We start from the raw sequence: 22,209 nt of genomic DNA, 5'->3' as shown, positions 1-22,209 counted from the left end.
AGGACATTGTGGAGAACTCCCCTGTTCCACTTCGCAGCAGTACCATGGAATCTCTTACATCCACCTGAGAGGACAGACATGATCTCAGTTTAACATTTCATCTGAAAGACAGCAACTCCATTAGTGCAGAACTCCCTCAGTACTGGTACAGGCCTTTATTTTGGGTTCATGTCTCTGGAGTAAGACTTGAACCCACAACCTTCTGACTCAGGCGAGAGTGCTACACGCTGACCCGTGTCTGACAGCTCTGAGCCTGATTGAAGTGTAATACCGCTGTTATCATTCTTGCCCTGAGACTTGTCAGTGACTATTCATTATAAGAATATAGATGGCGAATGTTGGCATTCACAGTTGAATCTGATCGTGTCCACACCTAGTGCCTCCGTACACATGCAGGGTGGAGGAGTTCTGCTTCCACCCCTCCACCTCAAACCAAGGGGCCCTGAGATTTCCTGACTGACTGTTGTACCAGTGAAATATACAGTGCCTTTTCCTATCAGGGAATAAAAACTAAATTTTGCTTGTTCACTTGCCACATTCTGATACTGATACCCATTCTTCCTTCCAAGTCAGTAATCTTTTGTTCAATGGCTTCACCCTCTTTAATTTGACCATCCCACACATTCTACCCCCATGCCATGACAGGTTGGTACCCCAGCACCACGGATGATTTGGCACTGAAAGCCTTTTAATATTTGAATCAACTGCAGCGTGCTTTGTAATTCTTGAGCCCATATACAATAGTGGACTGGAAAGGGAAGTGGGAGGCAGTGTGGCTCTTCATTTCAAGAGGGAGGGGTTTGGAGTGCTGAGGGAGGTGGGACTGGGGAAAAGAGGAAGAGAAGGTGTTGGAGGCAGAGATCAGATCTTAAAGGCAAGAGCACAATTTCTCATTTTCAGCAGCAGCTCAGTGGCAGCTCTACCACCTCCTGAGCCACAAAGTTCTCGTCCCATTCCAGAGATTTGAGCACGTAATCCAGGCTAACACTCCAAGTTCAGTATTGATGGAGAGCTTCACAATTAGAGGGTTCTGCCTTTCAGATGTCTGGCCCTCAACCACGCTGAAAAAACCAGATTATCTGGTCATTATTTCATTGCTTCATGTGGGACCTTGCTGTGTGCAAATTGGCTGCCACGTTCTCTACAGCAGTGACTACATTTCATTAACTGTAAAGAATCTTGGGATATCCTGAGGTTGTGAAAGGTGTGACATAAATGCAAGTCCTGTCTTTCTTCCATGCAGGGAGCATGATAGAACCAGCTAAATCCAGGGGAGTCTTTGAACCTTTGAGTGCTGATATTCTTGCTGTAGGACCATCAGACCTGTTCTGATGTTGGTTTGCAGGGTTATCTGGAGCTAAGTGGGAAGAATTCAAGGTCCCAGCAATGAATGAGTCTTGTCAAACATCAGCAGTGCTCTGTGTTGGGGACTGGTCTGACTCAGCTGTTTGAATACAAGCGTATGACAGAGGATTGACTGTCACCAGGCATGTTATTTTGGACAAAAACAGAAATGCCTGGAAAAACTCAGCAGGTCTGGCATCATCGACGGAGAAGAACAAAGTTGACGTTTCGAGTCCTCATGACCCTTCAACAGAACTAAGTAAAAATTACTAAGTAAAAACTATTTTTACTTAGTTCTGTTGAAGGGTCATGAGGACTCGAAACGTCAACTTTGTTCTTCTCCGCCGATGCTGCCAGACCTGCTGAGTTTTTCCAGGTATTTCTGTTTTTGTTTTGGATTTCCAGCATCCGCAGTTTTTTGTTTTTATGTTATTTTGGAGATAAGTTGTCCTTGGTGTCAGGCTAATTGCCCCTGGTGGCTCCATAAGGAGGCAAAATCAGCAGTGAATCGAGATTCAGTATGGTGTATTTTTGCAGATGGTGATTAGATGCATCAAATGTGGATTCTAGTTCCATTCCAAAGTCTTTTGTTTACTGATAGATTTGTCTCAACAAGTGGTAGTTAAAGTGCAACAGAAGCCTTCGTTCTGAGACTGGGCTTAGCTCCGACCTCTCCATGCTGGTGTCACAGCCTGTAGTGCTGTAAATGTTATGTTACACTTAATGCTGGAGAGCTCAATTTAAGCTTGAGGGGCATCCTCAGGTTTTAACTCTCTCTCTCTCTCTCTTTGTTCCTATTTCAAGATGAAATATCCTGGAAGACTCGTGCTGAATGTACAATCCAAGATACACATTGCAGTGTTGTATGGCTGAGGGTCTCAAAGAACTATTGTGAACAGTGTCACTTTCCTCCTACCACACAATGTCCTGATCAGTCTTGAGAGCAACACTGATCACCTGTGCTACCCCTGACCACAAATTCGCAGGTGGACCTGCCAGAATCACTAGTCTCTTCCCCTGCTTGTTGCAGTCCTTGGATTGTTTTCCAACAATGAGGGTTCGGACTGCAAAAATGACCCACAGTTCTACCAGGTGACTTGGAAACTAACTTTTGAGGGTGAAAGTCATCCTGCAATATTTTATTTCTTCTGTCACACCCCATTGCTATGTCCTTCTGTGGGGCGAGGACAAGCATTTCCTTCTCAGGCAGTCCCTGCTACTGGTCTCCTGCTGGTGCTCAACAGTGAGGCAGTATGAATCCGATTTGAGTACTCCTCTCTGCAGCTTCATTGTGAGAAAGTGCTCAAGTCTCAGCCCTGACGATTGCTGAGGTAAGTAACTCAGTCTCACCATGTCTAGCAGCCTATTATCATTTTAGCAGCAATTTATTTTAGCTTTTCTGTTATTTTTAGACAATGTGTCCCGCCATTAACTTCATCAAGGAGGAAGTACCAAACACAGCAGTGAGAGGAGAGTGGGTTTCACATCAATCGAGATAGTTAGCAACCAGGACGGTTTCACCAGCTGTGTATGCGCTAGCTTTGCGTATGTGTCTGTGTGTTATTTCATATCTTGCCTGTGCGCACTCTCTTGCCCCCCACCCCCCCACTGCCAAAGCACAGACAGACTGGGGATTGAGTCAGTGGGTAGCACTATTTTTTCTGAGTCAGAAGGTTGGTGTGGGGTGGGGTGTTGGGGGTTCAAGTCTCACTGCAGAAACCTGATCTCACAATCTACACTGACTTACCCAGTGCCTGTACAAAAGGAATGCTGCACTGTCAGAGATGCTGTTTTTTGGATGAGACCTTAAACTGAGCCCTCCTTTGCCCTGTCAGGTGGGTGTGTAAAAGTTTTCTTCGTGCTATTTCGAAGAAGAGCAGGGGCATTCCCTGGGTGTCCAGGCCAATAATTTTACCCCTCCGCCAACATTTAGAAACAGATGATTTGGTCACTGATATTTGTTGAATCTGTATGTGTGCAAATTGGTTGCTACATTTCCTACATTACAGCAGTGGCTACACTTCAAAAGTATTTCATTGGCTGTAAAGCACTTTGGGTCATCCTGAAGTCTAAATGCAAGTTCTTAATTTCTTAGACAAATAACCCACCAACACACGTTGTCTAGGTGCTTTTGTGAAGAGTGACCGCTTAATGTATGCTAGGTGGACAGCAAGTAAAAAGAAGGAATGTTGATGCATCACTGGAATTTCCATTACCATTTCAATCCGGGGATCTTTCTTTAGACAGCATATTGTGTAGATCTCAGGCAGCAGTGATGTGTCATATGTGGAGGCAATGGTACGTTTGATTGTGTGATTTCTCTGGCTGTGGAAGCACTTGTTTGCCATGAGGTAGCTTTAAGATGGTCTCTATACAGCACTAACATGGTCCATTAAGTTGGATGAACTGAGGTGGGCGACTAATGCTTGGGTCTTTCCAGATATCAATGGTAAAAGAGTAAGTTCTGGGCAGCAAGTGAGAAGTGGAAGAGTCAATGACTCACAGGTAGATGAGGAATGCACACAAAGTAAATAATCAACATGTCAGGTGGTGAGAAGGAAGTAAGTGAAGTTTGGAGTGAGCAGGTAGCAGGAGGTGCAGATGTAATGTATGGATCCCAAAACAGCCTACTGCCATTTGTCAAGGTTCACACATGAAGGGCTGACAGTTGTAGAAACTTGTGTACCGAATGTTGGTGGCTGGGAAGAGCTTCTGTAATGCAGCACATCTGCATTTTAATTGCTCAACCCTTGGCTGCTCCACACCCTGTTCTACTCCTAAATTTCTGCATCATTCTATCTGCCTTTCCTTCTTGAAGATACTCCTTGAACATGCCTCTTTGACCAAGCATTTTGTACTTATTCTAATGTCTCATTATGGCTCTGTCTCGAATTTTATTTGATAAAGCTCCTGTGAAGTGTCTTGGGACATTTTAATACATTAAAGGCGCTATCTAAATGCTAGTTGTTATTGATCAAACAGGGTATCTGCACGCTTATCCTTGTGTTCAAATCTCTCTCTGGCCCCTCTCTCCCTATCTCTAACTTCCTTCAGTCCTACATCATTCAGATCTTTACATTATTTAATTCTGGTTTCTTGTGTTTCCCTGATTTTAATCACTGCACCATGGGCTGCTGTGTCTTCAGCTGCCGAGGTCTTAAGCTCTAGAATTCCACGCCCCTCTCCACACTTTACCTATCCCTCTTTACGGCGCTCCTTAAAATCTACCTCTTCAAGCTTCATTTTCATTCCTCAAGCTTCCTATGTAGCTCTGTTTCAAATTTAGTTAACGTTCCTGTGAAGTACATTGGGATGTTTTGACTATTTTAAAGTTGCTGTGTAGATGCGCTGTGAAAAACATGTACAGGTCACACCTTGGTTACTTTGTGTAAAGGAGTGTCACTTACATAGACTCTGTTCTGAAACTAAGGCACAACAGGATGGTTCAGTTCTGAAAACCAGCTGCTGTCTGACCGCCTGTTTACAGCATGTTTAGGATGAATTCATGAAGCTGAATTGGGTTAAACAGAATGGCCAAAACCAGGCTGACTGCAGTAGTTGCTGACTTACCACTAAATCAATTCGCAGCAAATATTTCAGCTCTGCCCTTATTCCTGACAACTCAATTGATAGCTTTAAAACCAGACACAGAAAGGGAGAGGGGACTGTTTGTTGCTGTGTTCCAAAACTGTTCTGTCTGCGATCTATGTACTGAGCTGCTCCGACATAGTCAAAAAAAAAGTTTCTTCCTTTAGTGTAGAGGTTAAATTACTGGACTAATAATCCGGAGGCCTGGACAAATAATCCAAAGAATGCTAATTAAATTCCTACCACAGCAGTTTGAGAATTTGAATTTGGTTTGAAATATCTGTAAACTGACCATGCAGCTGCTGGATTGTCATAAAAACTCTAAAACTGGTTCACAAAATGAAACATACTGGGCTTGCTCAGTCTGACTGAAATGTGACTCCGAATTCCAAACTAATGTTGGCTCACTCTTAACTGGCCTCTGAAGTGGCCTAGAAAGCTACACAGCACATTGGAAACTTGGGATAGGAAATATGCCAGCAATGCTCACATCTTGAGTCTACTCGAGAGGAGTTTGGGCAGTGCCCCACGGGTCGATACTTCAGCACAAGCTGATACTCTCACTTGCTCAGGGTACTGTATTCAACCTAAAGTGGAAAAGCTGTTCTCTTTCCCAGTACTTGTGTTTCTCATCTTGACCAGCACAATATATGAAATGTAATTCAAAGCTGACAAGCCCCACCAAAGTGAATGTGCTGAAACATGTGCTAAGCAAGGATCATAACATTAAACACACTGACTCCAATTGGAGCCTAGTAATCCAGAAATCTAAACCTTGTGACCAAGTACTGGAAAACTGCACATAACCCAAACAGGAAGACTGCTTTCCCCATTCCTCAAAGCCTGTGAGTTGTGGTGCTGGAATTTAATGAAGGGGATGATGCAAATTTACCAGCTATAATCATGCAACTATGATCTGCAAATCTAAGAAGGCAGAACGCACTGGCAAATGTTACATGGCTAGTTTCATTCTCTGCATGAGTGGCAAGTCGTAACTCTGTGGCATCAGCTATGTGATATAATGACTTAAGGAATTTCCCAGTTCGGCAATAAGCAGAGGCCAGTGATAAATTCATATTTTTCAAATGTATTTTTTTCTCCCCTGCTCTCCTGGGAAACAGGCTTCTTTCTATTCAAGTGTGAATCCATGGTTACCGGTAGCCACTGGATACCTTACCCAGCAACAACTTGCATTTATATAGCACCTTTAACATAGTGAAATGTCCCAAGGTGTTTCACAGGAGCATTATCAGATAAAATTTGACACCTAGCCGCATGAGATATTCGGATAGGTGACCAAAATATTGGTCAAAGAGTTAAGTTTTGGTAGAGTCTTAAGGGAAGAGTGACATGGAGAGGGGATTCACATAGACTTTAGTGTGGTTTGGGGGGGGGTTTGGAATATTGAGGGGTTGGGCCCATTCCATTGAATGAAGCAGTTTTCTATATAGCTCTTTGTGTTGAGACAGCGTAGAGAATCTTGTAAAAGCAAACAAGAGTTTTGATACATATAGCCAGAACACAGGAATCAGTCCACAAGGCTTTATAATGAACTAGTCAGACTTCCTTTGGCAATACTGCTTGCAGTTTCAGTCACCGTACTTCAAAAAGGATGTGTTTGTATTGGAAAAGGTGCAGAGAAGCCAGCAGGTAATGGGGGTGAACTTCATTGAGAGAGATGTGCATCAACAGCAGATGAACCCTGGATTTTAACATCATTCAAACCTCAAGGGCAAAAAGAGCATGAATTTAAATTGAAGAAAAGTAGTTTTAAAACAAACACTTTAGAAAAACATACATACCACTTGGGACTGCAACTTGGCAAGGTTGGTAAAGGTATAGTGGGAATTGGATGTGAGGCTGAATTACCAGAGGATGAGAAATATAAATTCACAGCATCAAGGAGGTTCTTAAGCCCATTGTGTCCATGTTGGCCGTAAAAGCTATCCAGTCTAATCCTACCTTCCATTTCTTGGCCCATAGCCCTCTAGTTTGCGGCACATTAAGTGCTCATCCAAATGTTTAAAAATGCAGTAAGGGTTTCTGCCTCTGTCACCCTTTCAGGCAGAGAGTTCCAGGCCCGCACCACCCTCTGGGTGAAAATATTGCTCAATACCCTTCCATACTTTTAAGTTATGCTTCCTGGTTATTAACTTCTCTGCTAACGGAAATAGGTCCTTTCTATACACTAGTATGCCCTCAACTTGATGCACTTCAATTAAATCTCCCTTCAGCCTCCTCTGTTCCAAGAAAAACAAACCCACTTGATCCATTCTTTGCTCAAGCTAAAATTCTCCAATCCTGGCAACATCCTTGTAAATCTCTCTTGTACCCTCTCTAGTGTAGTCATATCCTCCTTGCAGCGTGGTGACCAGAATTGTATGCAATTGTATGTATTCTAGCTGTGGCCTGACTAGTATTTTATACAGTTCCAGCATAACCTCTCTGCTCTTATATTGTAGGCTTTGACCAGTAAAGAAAAGGAAAGCCTTCTTGACCACCTTGTCTACCTATTTTTCTACCTTCAGGGATCTGTAGACATACACTCCGAGGTCCCTCTGTTTCTCTACACTTTTCAAAATCTTATCATTTTTTGTGTATTCCCTTGTTTGTCCCCCCCAAAAATGCATTACCTCACTTCTCAGGTTTGAATTAGATTTGCTACTTTCCTGCCCGCCTAACCAGTCCTTGGATATCTTACTGCAGTCCACAACTTCCTTCCTCACCATCAATCACACGGCCAATTTTAGTATAATTTGTAAACTACTTACTAATGCTTCCTACATTTAAATCCAAGCCATTGACATTTATCGTAAGAAGCAAGGGCCATAGTACTGAGTTCTGCAGAACCCCACTGGAAACAGCTTTCTAGTCACAAAAACATTTGTCCACTTTTACCCTTTGCTTCCTGTCACTCAGCCAATTTTGGATCCAACTTGCCACTTCCCTTGGATCTCATGAGCTTTTAATTTTCTGACCAATCCGCCAAGTGGAATCTTATCAAAAGCCTTGGTAAAATCCATGTCAACAACATCAAATATGTTACCCTTGTCAGCCCTCCTTGTTGCATCGTCCTTCAACAAATTTATGCTGACTGTCCTTGATTAACCCCTGCCCCTCCAAATGGCAATTTATACAGTCTTTCAGAGTTTGTTTCAACAATTTGCCCATCACAAAGATTTGCTGATTGCTTCTTTTCTCATCCTTGAAATTTTCCCTTGGCTGTTAATTTTTTTTCCCTAATGCACTTTTGTCCCAACTGATGCCATTGAATCTACATCAAGGTTTCTTTTCAAATGATGGAACTTTTTTTTATTTTAACCCAGTCCTCTCATCCCTTTCCATCACTCTGCCCACTGAAATGTGGGCCAGATGGTGAGTAAAAGTGTTGTACTCGTTAAGAGTGACTAGGTTCATTGCTCACAATAACCTTTCCTCCCTGTTTAACAAGTTGTGGCGTAGCCTCCACTTTCATGTGGTTTACCATGGGAGAGTTCTGATGCAAAGTTAGGGATCTTGAGCTAGGTTGTGATGGCCTTTATTTGTATGGTGCAGTCCGATTATCAGGTCTGTGTGCAGATACAAGCTCAGTTCCCCGCTGCTTCAGTACAATTATCAAATCGAGATCAGTGATGAGGCAGCTGATCAGATTAACTGCCTTAGCTCACCTGAGCCAGGTTTATTATTATAAACCTCTGTGTTCCCAGGGGAAAATTGTTCAGTGTTCTCCTCCCCGATTGATATCCAGTGAGCTTGATTGAAAGGTGCGAGTATAAGGATGTATGGTGATGGTATACCTGTGCTCCTTGTTCTTCTAGGTGGTAGAGATTACGGCTTTGGGAGGTGCTGTCGAAGAAAACATGGCTCGACAGAGGATGTTACAAGTTTATTTCAACTAGTGCGCACTTTGTGGGTCAGGTATTGCTATCTTAGATATTAATGGAAGCTGTGTTGTGGGTAGAATGGTGCACCCTGTATGGTTTCTGGGAGGGCTGCAGAGGCCTATGTTTTCACTGATGGTACTGTCTACATATTAACTACTGGCTCCGGGGCTTTGATCTTTGGAATTGTTTTGAGGCCTTTTATATCTCTAAGCTGCTCCCTTTGGACCCGGTCCTGTTGGTGTCAATTAGCCTTTCGTGTGTTGAGAGAGAAGTTCTACAACAACAGGGCAACTTCAACACAACTACTCGCAAACTGAGCGCCTATGCAGTTAATGCATTTCATGAGACTGTGGCCAGGACCTCCCTTGATGAATGGGGATAAGTTTTTAATAAATGTTTTATTTGTTGGCATGTGGGCCAGGCCTATATTTATTTCCCACCCCTAGTTACCCTGAGAGAGATTCCAATATCTGATTGGCTTGAACACTTAACTGCCCTCTGAAGCAATCAACCACAGCAGTGTGGGACTAGAGGCACATATAAGCTAGACAGGGTAAGGACTCCAGGTTTCCTTCCCTAAAGGGCATTAGTGAACTAGTTGGGTATTTATGGCAATCCAACAACTTAAGGGTTACTTTTACTGATACCAGCTTTCTTTTTTCAGATTTTTCAAGCAAAATTTAAATACTCTGCCAGGCTGGGATTTGAACTCCTGTTTGCTGAATTATTAGTCCCTCAGTAAGACTAGTGCTGCCAGTGTCAGTCATTTCACTTCACCTTACCACCAGTGGTGTCCAGTGAAACCCTTGCAACAGTCAAACATTTCCTCCCAAATAAATTTGTTGATGTATTTAATTCCATGGATGTCGTTTGGGGATTATTGCAGTTTATGATTGGGAAAGAGGTCTTGACAGAATAGTCGCACTGTGGAGGTTGATCCTTAAAGAATAGCCAGTCTTTCTCAATATTCTCTTTGATTCCCAGGAACGGGATGGATAGGTGGTGGGGAAGAGTGTGCTGAAGTTTATCTCCATTCTGGTACTGGTTTATGGCATTAGTCGTGGCATAGTAGATGGCACTCTCGCCTCTGAGGCAGAAAGTTGTAGTTTGAAGTCTCACTCCAGAGTCTCCAGCAGAAAACCTTGGCTGACACTCCAGTGCAGTACCAAGGGAATGCTATATTGCTGGATCTGAGATGTTAAACTGATGCTCCGTCTGCCCCCTCAGGTGGATGTAAAAGATCCTGTGGCACTATTTTGAACAAGACCAGGGAATCTTCCCCAGTATTTTGGCCAATATTTATCCTTCAACCAACGTCACTCAAAAAGATTAGCTGACCATTGTCTCGTGGCTGTTTGTGGGGCTTTGCTGTGCTGATCTTGGCTACTACGCTTCTGAATTTAAAACAGTCACCACACTTCAAAAGTACTGAATTGGTTGTAAGGTGGTTTGGGTCGTAATGAGGTTGTAAAAAGCCCTGTATAAATGCAAGTCTTTCTTTGCACTGACCAGAAATTTGAAAAAGGCTGCCAGATGACGAAAAAGTGAGGGATATTTGATCCAATTTTCCCCCAAGTTTCCAACTGTTTCTTCAGTTTTTATTGGTTCAGAATTCACAAGCAGAACACTTTTCCAGTTATAACACCAATGGCGTGTGGGCATTTGGTACAAGATTTGTGAGGGCATGGTGCCTCAGGTGGCTCCTGTTTGGTTTTATGGGGAAGGTTGTGTTTTCCAAAACTAATGCTGCCCTCCAACCCACGTAAGCAGTTCTGCTCTTACCTAGCTAACATTTTTATTTTCTTCCAATATTCCTCAAGACCATGTACAGTATATATTATTTTGAGATTGCACCTGACTAATTTGCATTTCTAGCTTCATCTGATGAATGGATGAGATGCTGTCCTGTGGTGGAATTTTCATTCAACAAGAGTAACTTGAATTTATCCTGTGCCCTTGGACTTTGTCTAATGTTCCAACCGGCTCCGCAGGGGTATTACCAGACAAACTTGATGACAGGTGAATTAAAGCTTGGCCAAACTGATAATGACTTCAAGCAGGGGAGAGAAGTGGAGAGATTCAGGGAGTGAATTTCAGAGCTCTGCTCTTTATGTCCTTTTCCCCATTGACCTGTGAAAAGTCAAAATGCTACAGTCGTAAAAGGAACTGGGGGTTAAAGGCAGTCAGTGGGACCTTTTTCTGCTGCTGTTAGCACTTTCAGGTGCTACAGTTTCATTAGAATCTTCCCCAGAGTTACCCTGAGTATTTTTAGTAAAGGACAGTGATTTCACGCAATCGGATTTGTTTCACTGAGATTTCAGCAAAGTGTGATATTGTTCCAAATTCATATGAACTGTGAAAAATGTACAGCCTTTATTTTGGATTGTAGGCATTTCCCTTCCAAACTGGGGTTGCATAACACTCGTGTTACAGACTTATCTGTACTATAGCAATTATTTTAAGGAATCAATTAAGAATATCACAAGAACCTGCAACTGCTTATGTCCTATTTCTTTACTAATTTATATTGAAGTTGGAGCACTAACATGAGTGACACTCGGAAAGTGCTTTGAGTTCCTGTGCAGGTTTAAAGTCTGTGACTTATATGCGCCAGGTGGCATCTTCTCATTTTCACTTTGTTTTGGGAAGGAAACCCACTGTCCTATATGTGACTCCAGTCCTACACTAATGTGGTTAATCTGAGCTGCCCTCTGAGCTAGCTAACAAGCCCCCTCAAGTTATAGAGATGGGCAATAGGTGGCGGCCTTGCCACTGACTCACACCCCTGACAGTCAGCCATGTGAGAACAATAGTATATTGGTTATGTTACTGGGCTAGTAACCCAGAGGCCTGGACTAATAAACTGGAAATTAGAGTTCAAATCCCACCGTGGCAGCTGGAAGTTTAAATTCAGTTAATTAAATAAACCTGGAATTAAAAAGCTAGCATTAGTAATATACAGGTGAGATCACATCTGGAATATTGTACAATTTTGGTCTCTTCTTTGAAAAAAGATATAATTGCATTAGAAGCAGTTCAGAGAAGGGTCAGTTGATTCATTCCTGGGATGAGGGGCTTATTTTATGAAGAAAGGTTGGGCCTATACCCATTGGAATTTAGAAGAGAGATGATCTTATAGAAACATAGAAGATTGTAAAGGGAACAAAAACAGAAAATGCTCAGGTCTAACAGCACCTATGGAGTGAAGAAAAAAAGAGTCCTTATGACTCTTATTCAGAACAGAGCTCTGACCTGCTGAGTTTTTCTAGCATTTTCTGTTTCTGTTTCAGATTTCCAGCATCTGCTGTATTTTGCTTTAATTTAAGATCCTGATGGGATTTGATAGGGTAGATACCAGGAGGATGTTTCCATTTTGTTATGACTCAGTGGGGATAGTGTGCTGTAACATCAAGCCCCACTGTCCCGGGCCGTGACAAATGTTAAAAAGTTTTGATCAAATCTCCAGGTCGCCCATAATTTAGGTAAACAGAATACAAGCACCAGGTTTGCAAACTTAATAAGTAATTAACAATTTATTGAACAAACTGTCATTAACCAGTGGCAAAAGAAAGATGAACTACTAATTTCTAACTTTATATCCTAAACTCTCTACCCCTTCTTAAATCCCTACGCATACAAGACACAAAACATGGATTTTTAGGGTGGGATAAAATAGTTCAGTAGTACCAATTTGAGAGTACAGGATTTGATGGGGTTCATTTTGATCGATGTCTTCCAAATTCCTTTCAGTTCTTGTTGATGACACGAGGTGGTCCTTCAGTACTTTAGGCATTTAGTTCACTGCTATATATAATCTATAGTCCAACAGAAAATAAAAAAAGACATGTTCCTTACAACTTGAACATACGAATTAGGAGCAGGAGTAGGCCACTCAGCCCATCGAGCCTGCTCTGCGATTCAATAAGATCATGGCTGATCTGATTGTAACCTCAACTCCATATTCTTGCTTACTCCTGATATTTATCAAGAATCTATCTAGCTCTGCCTTGAAAATATTCAAAGACCCTGCTTCCACCTCCTTTTGAGGAAGAGTGTTCCAGAGACTCACGACCCTCAAAAAAAATTCTCATCTGTCTCAAATGAGAGACCCCTTATTTTTAAATCATGAACCCTAGTTCTAGATTCTCCCACAAGAAAACACACCCTCTCCATATCCACCATGTCAAGACCTCTCAGGATCTTATGTTTCAATCACGTTGCCTTTTTACTCTAAATTAATGGACACAAGCCTAACCTGTTCAACTTTCCCTCATAAGACAACCTGCCCATTCCTTGTATTATACTAGTAAACCTCTGAACTGCTTTTAACACATCTATATCTTTCCTTAAATAAGACGACCAATACTGTAGACACTACTACAGATGTGGCCTCACCAGTGCCATGTGCAACTAAAGCATAATCTCCCTACTTTTGTAATCAATTCCCCTCAATAACTGATATTCTAATAGCTTTACTAATTACTTGCTCTATCTGCAATACCAGCAGTGTGATTCATGCACTAGGACACCCAGATCCCTCAATCTGAGCTCTGCAATCTCTCTCCATTTAGATAAGCTTCATTTTTATTCTTCCTGCCAAAATGAGCAATTTCACATCTGCCCACATTGTACTCTATTTTACAGATTTTAGCGCACCCTCTTAACCTATGTCCTTTTGTAGCCTCCTTATGTCCTCTTCACAACTTACTTTTGTACCTATCTTTGGACATCAACAAATTTAGCAACCATTCTTTCAGTCCCTTCATCTAAGTCATTTATATAAATCATAAAAGGTTGAGACCCCGGCACTGATCCCTGTGGCACACCGCTCATCACATCCTGTCAAACAGAGGAAGACCCATTTTTTCCAACTCTGCTTCCTGTTCGCTTGCCAATCTTCTTTCCTGCACCATGAGCTTTATTTTCCGCAATAACCTTTGATACTCTTTCGAGTTATCAACAGTCACAGATTGCAACTCTTTTGAGTACAATCACAGTTCTTGGTTTCCAGGAGTGGGACATGAACCCACTTTATCAAATGCCTTTGGAATTAAGTGCGGTACATCCAGCAGTTCCCCTTTATCCACAGCACATGTGATTCCTTCAAAGAACTCCAATAAATTGATTAAACACGATTTTCCTCTCATAAAACCATATTGACTCTGCCTGATTGCCTTGAATTTTTCTAAGTGCCTTGCTATAACATCTTTAATAATACTTTCTAACATTTTCCCCATGGCAGACATTAGGCTAACTGGCCTGTAGTTTCCTGCTTTGTCTCCCTTTTTGACTGAAGGAGTTATATTTGCTCTTTTCCAATTGAATGGAAACTTCCCTGCATAGAGGGATTTTGGAAAATTAAAACCAATGCATCAGCTATCTCACTAGCCACTTCTTTCAAGGCCTTAGGGTGAAGTTTATCGGGACCTGGGGATTTTCAGTCTACAGCCCCATTAATTTGCTCATTACCACTTCCCTGGTGATTGTGATTTTCCAAGTTCCTCCCTCCCTTCCATTTCTTGATTGTTCCTCCCTCCCTTCCATTTCTTGATTTACAGCTATTTCTGGGATGTTACTAATGTCCTCTATAGTGAAGATCGAAGCAAAATACCTGTTTAATTCGTCAGCCATTTCCCTACTTTCCATTGTCAGTTCCCAGATGCACTTTCTATATGACCAAGGCTCACTTTTAAAACTTTTACTTAAGTATCTATGGAAATTCTTACTATCTGTCTTTATATTACTAGCTAGCTTTCTCTGGTACTCTAATTCCTCCCTTCTTATTAATCTTTGTATTCTTTCCAATTCTCTGACCTGCCACCCGTCTTGCGTAATTATATACTTTTTCTTGAAGTATGATACTGTCTTTAACTTTTTTAGCTAACCACGGATGGAGGACCCACCCCTTTGATTTTTTTCTTGCTGATCGAACATCTATATTCTGTGTATTCCAAAATATCCCTTTAAAAGTGTCGGCCACTGAATCTCAATTGACCTGTCCCTTAACCTCATTTGTCAGTTCACTTTAGCTGGCTCTGCTTTCATGCCCTCATAATTGTCCTTATTTAAGTTTAAAATACCAGTCTTGGACGCACTCATTTCTCTCTCAAAATGAATGTAAAATTCAATCATTGTGACGGCTGCTACCTGGGGGTGCCTTCACTATGTGACTTATCAATTAATCCTATCTCGTTACACAATAACGTGTCTAGTATAGCCTGCTCTCTGGTTGGCTCCAGAATGTGCTATTCTAACAGACTATCCTGAAAACATTCTATGAACTCCTCATCTATGCTACCCTTGTCCATCTGATTTTTTCAGTCTATATGTAGATTAAAATCCTCCATGATTATTGCTGCACCTTTCTGACAAGCTCTCACTATCTCTTACTTTATACTGTGTCCTACCATGTAGTTACAATTAGGGGGCCTGTACACCACTCCCATAAGTGACTTCTTGCCTTTATCAGTCCTCATCAACCTTCTACATCCTGGTTTCCTGAACTTAGGCCATCCCTCTCTAATGTGCGAATACCATCAATAATTAACAGAGCCACCCCTCCACCTTTTCCTAACTTCCTGCCCTTCCTAAATGTCACGTACCATTCATTAATCAGGTCCCAATCTGTCATCCTGTAGCCATGCCCGACCAATGGCTATCAGATCGCACTTATTTATTTCTATTTGCACCATCAGTTCATCTGTTTTATTTTGAATGCTATGTATATTTAGATGCAGAGCCTTTAGTTTTGTCCTATTTTTGTAGCGTCTTGCCTTATCTGCTGATTTACCCTTAGAATTGTACTTTGTCCCTTACTGTCTGTCTATCACTTCCCATATTAATACCCAACTTTCTTGCCATGTCTCTACTCTTTGGTTTACCACATCTTCCCAAATTTGATTCCTTACCTCCACTATTCAGCTTAAAAACCCCCTCTACTTCCCTAACTATGTGGCTCGCCAGCACAGTTCAGGTGTAGACCGTCCCAGCGGTACAGATCCCACTTTGCCCAATACTGGTGGCAGTGCCCGACAAACTGGAACCCACTTTTCCCACACCAGTCTGAGACACGCATTCATATCATATTTGTACTATGCCAATTTACACATGGCTCAGGTAATAATCCAGAAATTACCACCTTTGAGGTTCTGATTCTTAATTTGGTGCCTCGATCCTCAATGACTATGCAGAGCCTCCCTCCTCATCCTTCCTATGTCATTGGTACCTACATGGACCACAACCACTGGATCCTCCCCCTCCCATTGCAAGTTCTTCTCCAACCCTGACCAGATGTCCCGAATCCTGGCACCAGGCAGGCAACACAGCCTCAGTCTGGACTCTCACTCTTTGCTACATAGAGTAGTGTCACTCCCCCTCACTATACTGTCCCCTACTACCACTATGTTCCTTTTTGCTCTCCCTACTTGAATGGCTTCCTGTACCACAGTACTATGTGCAGTTTGCCCATCCATCCTGCAGCCTCCACTCTCATCCAAACAAGCTGAGAGAACCTCAGTCCTATTCGACAATTGCAGAGGCTCACACTCCTGCTCTCTGGGTCCCCTTACCTGCCTCACTCAGTTACACCTTCCTGACCCTGACCACTGATCAAATCAAAAGACCCTATCTTCAGTGGTGTGACTGCCTTCTGGTATAAAGGTAACTTTCCCCCACCCTGATGTGTTGCAGTGTCTGCAGCTCAGCCTCCCACTCAATGACTGCAAGCTGAATTCCTCAAGCCACAAAGACCACAAGACATAGGAGCAGAAATTAGTCCATTCAGCCCATCGAGTCTGCTCCACCATTCAATCATGGCTGATAAGTTTCTCAACCCCATTCTCCTGCCTTCTCCCCGTAACCTTTGATCCCCATACCAATCAAGAACCTATCTATCTCGGTCTTAAATACACTCAATGACCTGGCCTCCACAGCCTTCTGTGGCAATGAATTCCATAGATTCACCACTCTCTGGCTAAAGAAGTTTCTCCTCATCTCTGTTCTAAAAGGTCTTCCCTTTACTCTAAGGCTGTGCCCTCGGGTCCTAGTCTCTCCTACCCTTACTGCAGACATGTTTGCCCTGGATCACAATGTTATCCAGGAGCTCCCACATGCTGCAGCCTTGACACATCACCTGTCCTGCCATTCTTAATGTGTTTTTAAATAATTACTTAATTATATCAATCATTTATTTATTTTACTTTGATATATTTTATTAACTTTACCACCAATTTATGTACTAATTTAAACCTTAGGGATAGAATAGAACTTAACCTACTGATCAGATACTCACCAAACAACTAGCTCCTTTCCCTGTAGTAGAGCAAGAACCAATTCCTATGGGGTGAGAAAGATAGAAAAAGGAAATAAACACCTCATTTCCCCAACTCCTCTTACCAAACTCCAAGTCTTCATTGAGTTAGCTCAGCTGCACTCCATTTGCCTTGGCTGCACTAAAGAACTCTGAATTAATAGTAAACTGAACTGGGGCTACAGTAACCAGATTCAACCAGTTAGCTAATTAACTACTCAGCTCCTACAGCTGAGAGTGAGTTTACCCTGTATGAACTGCAAGAAAGAACGAACTTAGCCTGCTTACACAGTACTTTCCAGTGCTGCTAATTACAGACTAGATTAGATTTTAAGAGCAAAATTAACACTTAAAACTCCTCCTCTCACCAAACTCCAAGCCTTCACTCAGTTATCTCACCTGCATTTGAGAGAGACACTAGAACCAGGGGACACAATTTAAGAATAAGGAGAATTTTCTTCTTGCAAAGGGTCATTAGTATATGTAATTGTCTTGCCCAGAAAGCAGTGGAATTGCTTTGAATCTATTCAAGGCAGAGTTGGACAGATTTTTGATAGACAAGGTAGTCAAGGGCTATGGGGCAGAGGGCAAAGTGGAGTTGAGACACAGTCAAACCAGCCATGATCATCTTATATGATGGAGCAGGCTCGACGGGCTGAATAGCCTACTCCTGTGCCTAAGTCCTATGTTCCTATGGCTGTGTAACTATCTGATTATCATAATAAAAACCCAACTGATTGACTAGTGCCATTTAGAGAAGGAAATCAGCTGACCTTAAACAGTCTAGTCTATATGTGACGCCAGACCCACAACAAAGTGGTTGACTCTTAATTGTCCTCTGGAATCCCTTTGGTGAAGGGCAGTTAAGATGAGCATTAAATGCTGACCTTGCCAGTGGCACCCACATCCCATGAATGAATTTTTTTAAAAAAAAAAGCTTGGGTTTTGTACTCAAATCTCTGTGGTGGGACTTGAGCTCTTAACTTTCTGGTTCAGATGTGAGGATACTACTGCAAAGCTACAGCCAACACCGAGAAAGCTGACAGAAGAATGGCTTGGTGCTGCCATCAGGGCTCTCTTCAGTGTCATATTGTTAGAAGTTTATTTGCATCAATGCGACTTGTTTTTCAACCTGATTTTTTTTCTTGACTAAACAGCAGTGACAACAGCAAGAGAACTGGCTGGTTGAAGCTGCTGAGGTCGATATGTTGGGGCAGCTGAATTGACATCAGTGAGGCAGTCATTAACCACAGGACAGCGCAGCAAGCCTGTCAGCTCAGCAATGTGTGTGTGCACATCTCTTTCATGACACTGGGCTCTGTGACAGTCATGAATCTGTTCCAGCAGTGATGTGATTAATATTTATTCCTTCAATCATATTTACATCTGTTTGCTTCCTAGTCTCTTTTCTGGAAGTTATAGTTTCTATTAATAGTGTGTATCCTCACAATTGTCACCAAATAGTGCCTGACTGTTAATTTGTACTCAAATTTTTTTATAGAGGGGGCATTCTATCTGTTTTTGGAAGGATTCCCTCTATCAAATACAAACTTAGGTTTATATTGCACCCTTAAAGTCACAAAGCGCTTAAGAGGTAAAAGAAAAATATGAACAAGCTACATAAGGAAGTATTAGGAATGAGTGACCAAAGGCAAGTCAGAGATGGATTTTGAAGAGGGCCTTCCATGGAAGAGGGAAACGTGGAGGGGTTTAGGGAGGAAATTCCAAAACAAGGGGCTTTGAGAGCTGAATATACGGCCAAGAATCATGTGGCAAAGGAAGAGGAGGATGCAGAAAAAAGGAGAGCCGTGGCTCTGTGAAGTCTGGAGAGGGGTTGCACTGTATATAGGAGTTAAAAAGATAGGGCGTGGCTTGGCCTTGTTTAAATATGAGGGTGGGAATTCTAAATTGAATGATGGGGGACCTGAATGATGGGTGAGCAGGACTTAATGGAGGACAGGAAACAGGCAGCAGAGTTTGGGGTGAGCTGGAATACACAGATCCTGGAGGTTGAGGTGCCAGCCAGGTGAATTGACATGAAGTGATATTGTGAACAGCAGATGGGCTCAGGCAGATGTTATGGAGGTGGAACCAAGTGAGGCCAGTTGAAAATGAAGCAGAGGCTTGGAAAGTGATAGCGTGATCGATCCTGTCAGAGGCTGCAGAGAGAATGCAGCACAGTCCAGATTTCAGTACTGCATTTCTGTACTGTAAAGAGCAGAAAACCCTTTTTATTCATTTATGGGATGTAGGCTTCCCTGGCAAGGTCAGCCTTTATTGCCCATTCCCAGTTGTCCATGCAAAGGCTGTGCAGAGCCACTGCCTTTAGCTGCTGTAGTTCATATGGTGTAGGTACAGCCTGATTGGAGAGATTGAAACCTGGACTTGCAGGAATGATGGGCATGGATTTGGGAGTTGACAGCATGATCTTGGAATTTGGAAAGGAAGGACAGGTTGAGATTTGGACAGTGGTTTGCGAGGATAGAGGGTTCAAGTTTTTTGAGGAGTAAATGGCTCTTTTCAAAAGGAGGAGAATTGCACCTGAGGGGAGGGAGCCATTTAAAATGTCAGCCAGCATGGATGGCGAGGAAGCAAAGTTGAGTGGTCAGCCATTTTGCGTGAATTTGAGGAATCGGAGATGGGTCTTGTGGACAAAGTCAGCTTGGAGAGCATATGAGGAGAGAAACTAGGAAAATAACAGTATAACTAGGCAATGTTTTAAATGTAAGTGGTGTTACCATAGAGTTGGCACGCCATGTGGAAAGTTTAGATTGGTCTGTCCTTGGCAGTGTTAATTGTGTTTAATTTTAGGCAGGTGGTGGGCATTAACTGGGTGTTCACTTGTGACACTGACTTAAACGGTGATTTTTGGGTTAGGAGGTGCTTGCTTGTAATCTGTAACTGTAAATGAGTGCTTATGAAAGTATGTAAAAAAAAAAAAAGGCTCCAGTTATATCCTTTATTGTCTGGCTTTCGAGAATAGAGCAGACAGCATTCATTAAAATGGGTATTGCAGATTGACTGTGTGGTAGTGGCACTGGCACTCTTCCCTGTGGGATTAGTTATTTAGTTATTATCTGATCCAGACAGACCAAGATCAAGTTTCCTCCTCCTGATCACTATCCATTGACCCTTGCTGGAAAGTGAATGTGTGATGAGGGTAGGGTTGGATTGGCATTCAGTGGTTCAGTAGTACTCACTGTTGAGGCTCATGAACAACAAGAAGCCAATCGGGTGAGGTACTGGAAGACATAGGGAGCCTGTGGAACAGTACTCCAGTAAGGTGTTGGGAGGAAGGGAGAAAAGTGTTGGGGAAAGAAGCACAGAGCAGGAGGGGGTCTCATGTGAGTTAGGTATAAACCAAAGGAAAGGGAACTCTTCCCTCACCCCAGTGCATGCTCGCTCAAAAGTTAATTCATCTCTGCTTTATTGCATGTATACAAAATATTTTCCTTTTGATTTTCTTCTTCAGCCACAGTTAAATGGATAAAATTCTCAGCGCTATCGGTGATTCTGCCCTTCCGATGAAAATCTAAACTGAGGCTTCGTCTGACCTTCCAGGTGGACATAAAAGATCCTGTGGTACTATTGCAAAGTGGAGCGTGGCAGTTATCTGCTGAGTCCTGGCTAATAATTCCTCAACCAACACCACATAATCTGGTCATCATCATATAGCTGTTTGTGGGGGCTTGCTGTGTATAAACAGACTGCCATGTTGGCTACATTATAACAGTGACTACAATTCTAAAATATTTCATTGGCTGTAGAGCACTTTGAAATGTGCTGAGGTTGTAAAAAGTGCGATATAAATGCAAATTCATTCTTGTATCATGGCTGTCATTATTTGGTGGGGATCACTAGGGTTAGGGAGGCTACTGGTATCCGACTTGTACTGGGTAAATTCACAGCATTTGCATATCTTATGTACATTAAACTATTAAATAACAAGCCCAGAGTGGGTAACCACTGCAGTTTAACTGACCCAAATGATATTGCTTCTTTGAATAGACCTCTGCATCTGAGATTAAATCATTGCCTTGTTATCATCAAATGTTATTAAGCCTCAGCAACTGTTCGGAAAATAAATCTTTAATGGCACTTTTTGAATAATTTTTATTAGATTATAAATTTAACTTTATCCTGCGACCGTTAAATGTGTGCACAGATTGAGTGGCTGTTATAGTGGAGAAACTGCAGCATATAACTGTCCTATTACTCTCAATAGCTGAATTATCACCTTTGCAGTTCCAAAGTGGAATTAATAGCTTAAGATCAGCATTACTTTAAATATTCACATTTCCCTGAAGCAAATTTTTAAAGATTCACATCTTACTTGGGTGCTATTTAACCAGTGGCCTTCTGAAAGGAGTTTACACACTGAGTTGTCACTACAGTCTCTGAGGCATGGTGCTGATGTGAGATCTTCACCCTCTCATGCTCCAGTTAACTTAGTTCTCCATAAGGATTTTAGTAAGGCTCAGTGGAACATATGTGAACATCTTGCACTTTATCCACACAAACCTAGAAAAGTAGCTAGCAAAGCTTTACAATACAAGGGGGAAGTATTTATGCTTACGTGTTTGTAGGTGCTGGTGGTTGTCATGCACACAACTTGAAATGATCTCCTAAGAGTATAGCACAAGAGATTTTTTTCACAAAATCAAAGCTTTTGGAAAGAAATAACTTGTATGCTGAGTAAGATGGATTTTTGATAGACAAGGCAGTGAAGGGGAGTTGAGACCACAACCAGTTCAGCCTTGATCTTATTGAATAGCAAAGCAGGGTCGAATGGCCTACTCCTGCTCCTAAGTCCTATGTTCCTATGTATTTATGCATTGCCTTGCACAATCTCAGGATCTCCCATAGCGCTTGACAGCCAATGAAGTACTATTGAAGTGTTGTCACTGTTGTAATGTGGATAATATGACAGCCAATCTGCGCACACCAAGTTCCCATAAACAATAGTAAGATAATGACAAGATAATCTGTGTTTTAGTGCTGTTAGTTGAAGGATAAATATTAACTAGACTATGGGGAGAATTCCCTTGCTCTTTTTCCAGTTGTGCCATTGGATCTTTTACATCC

General features: G+C 42.1%; 1 protein-coding gene across 1 annotated transcript in view; it reads left to right on the top strand.

Annotated features, from left to right (window-relative positions):
* Positions 1 to 3,102: 3,102 nt before the first annotated feature.
* Positions 3,103 to 22,209, top strand: part of LOC144686403 (INO80 complex subunit D-like) — a 91,787-nt gene continuing 72,680 nt past the window's right edge. The window contains exons 1-2 of the mRNA XM_078551554.1: positions 3,103 to 3,179; positions 8,751 to 8,850. The gene's annotated coding sequence lies outside the window, so the exon portion shown is untranslated. The remainder of the gene's footprint in view (positions 3,180 to 8,750; positions 8,851 to 22,209) is intronic.

Source organism: Cetorhinus maximus, chromosome 11, assembly GCF_964194155.1.
Source record: "Cetorhinus maximus chromosome 11, sCetMax3.hap1.1, whole genome shotgun sequence".
In the NCBI taxonomy this organism is placed as follows: domain Eukaryota; kingdom Metazoa; phylum Chordata; class Chondrichthyes; order Lamniformes; family Cetorhinidae; genus Cetorhinus; species Cetorhinus maximus.
Note: the sequence above shows the minus strand (reverse complement) of the source record. Positions and strands in the feature narration are given on the sequence as shown.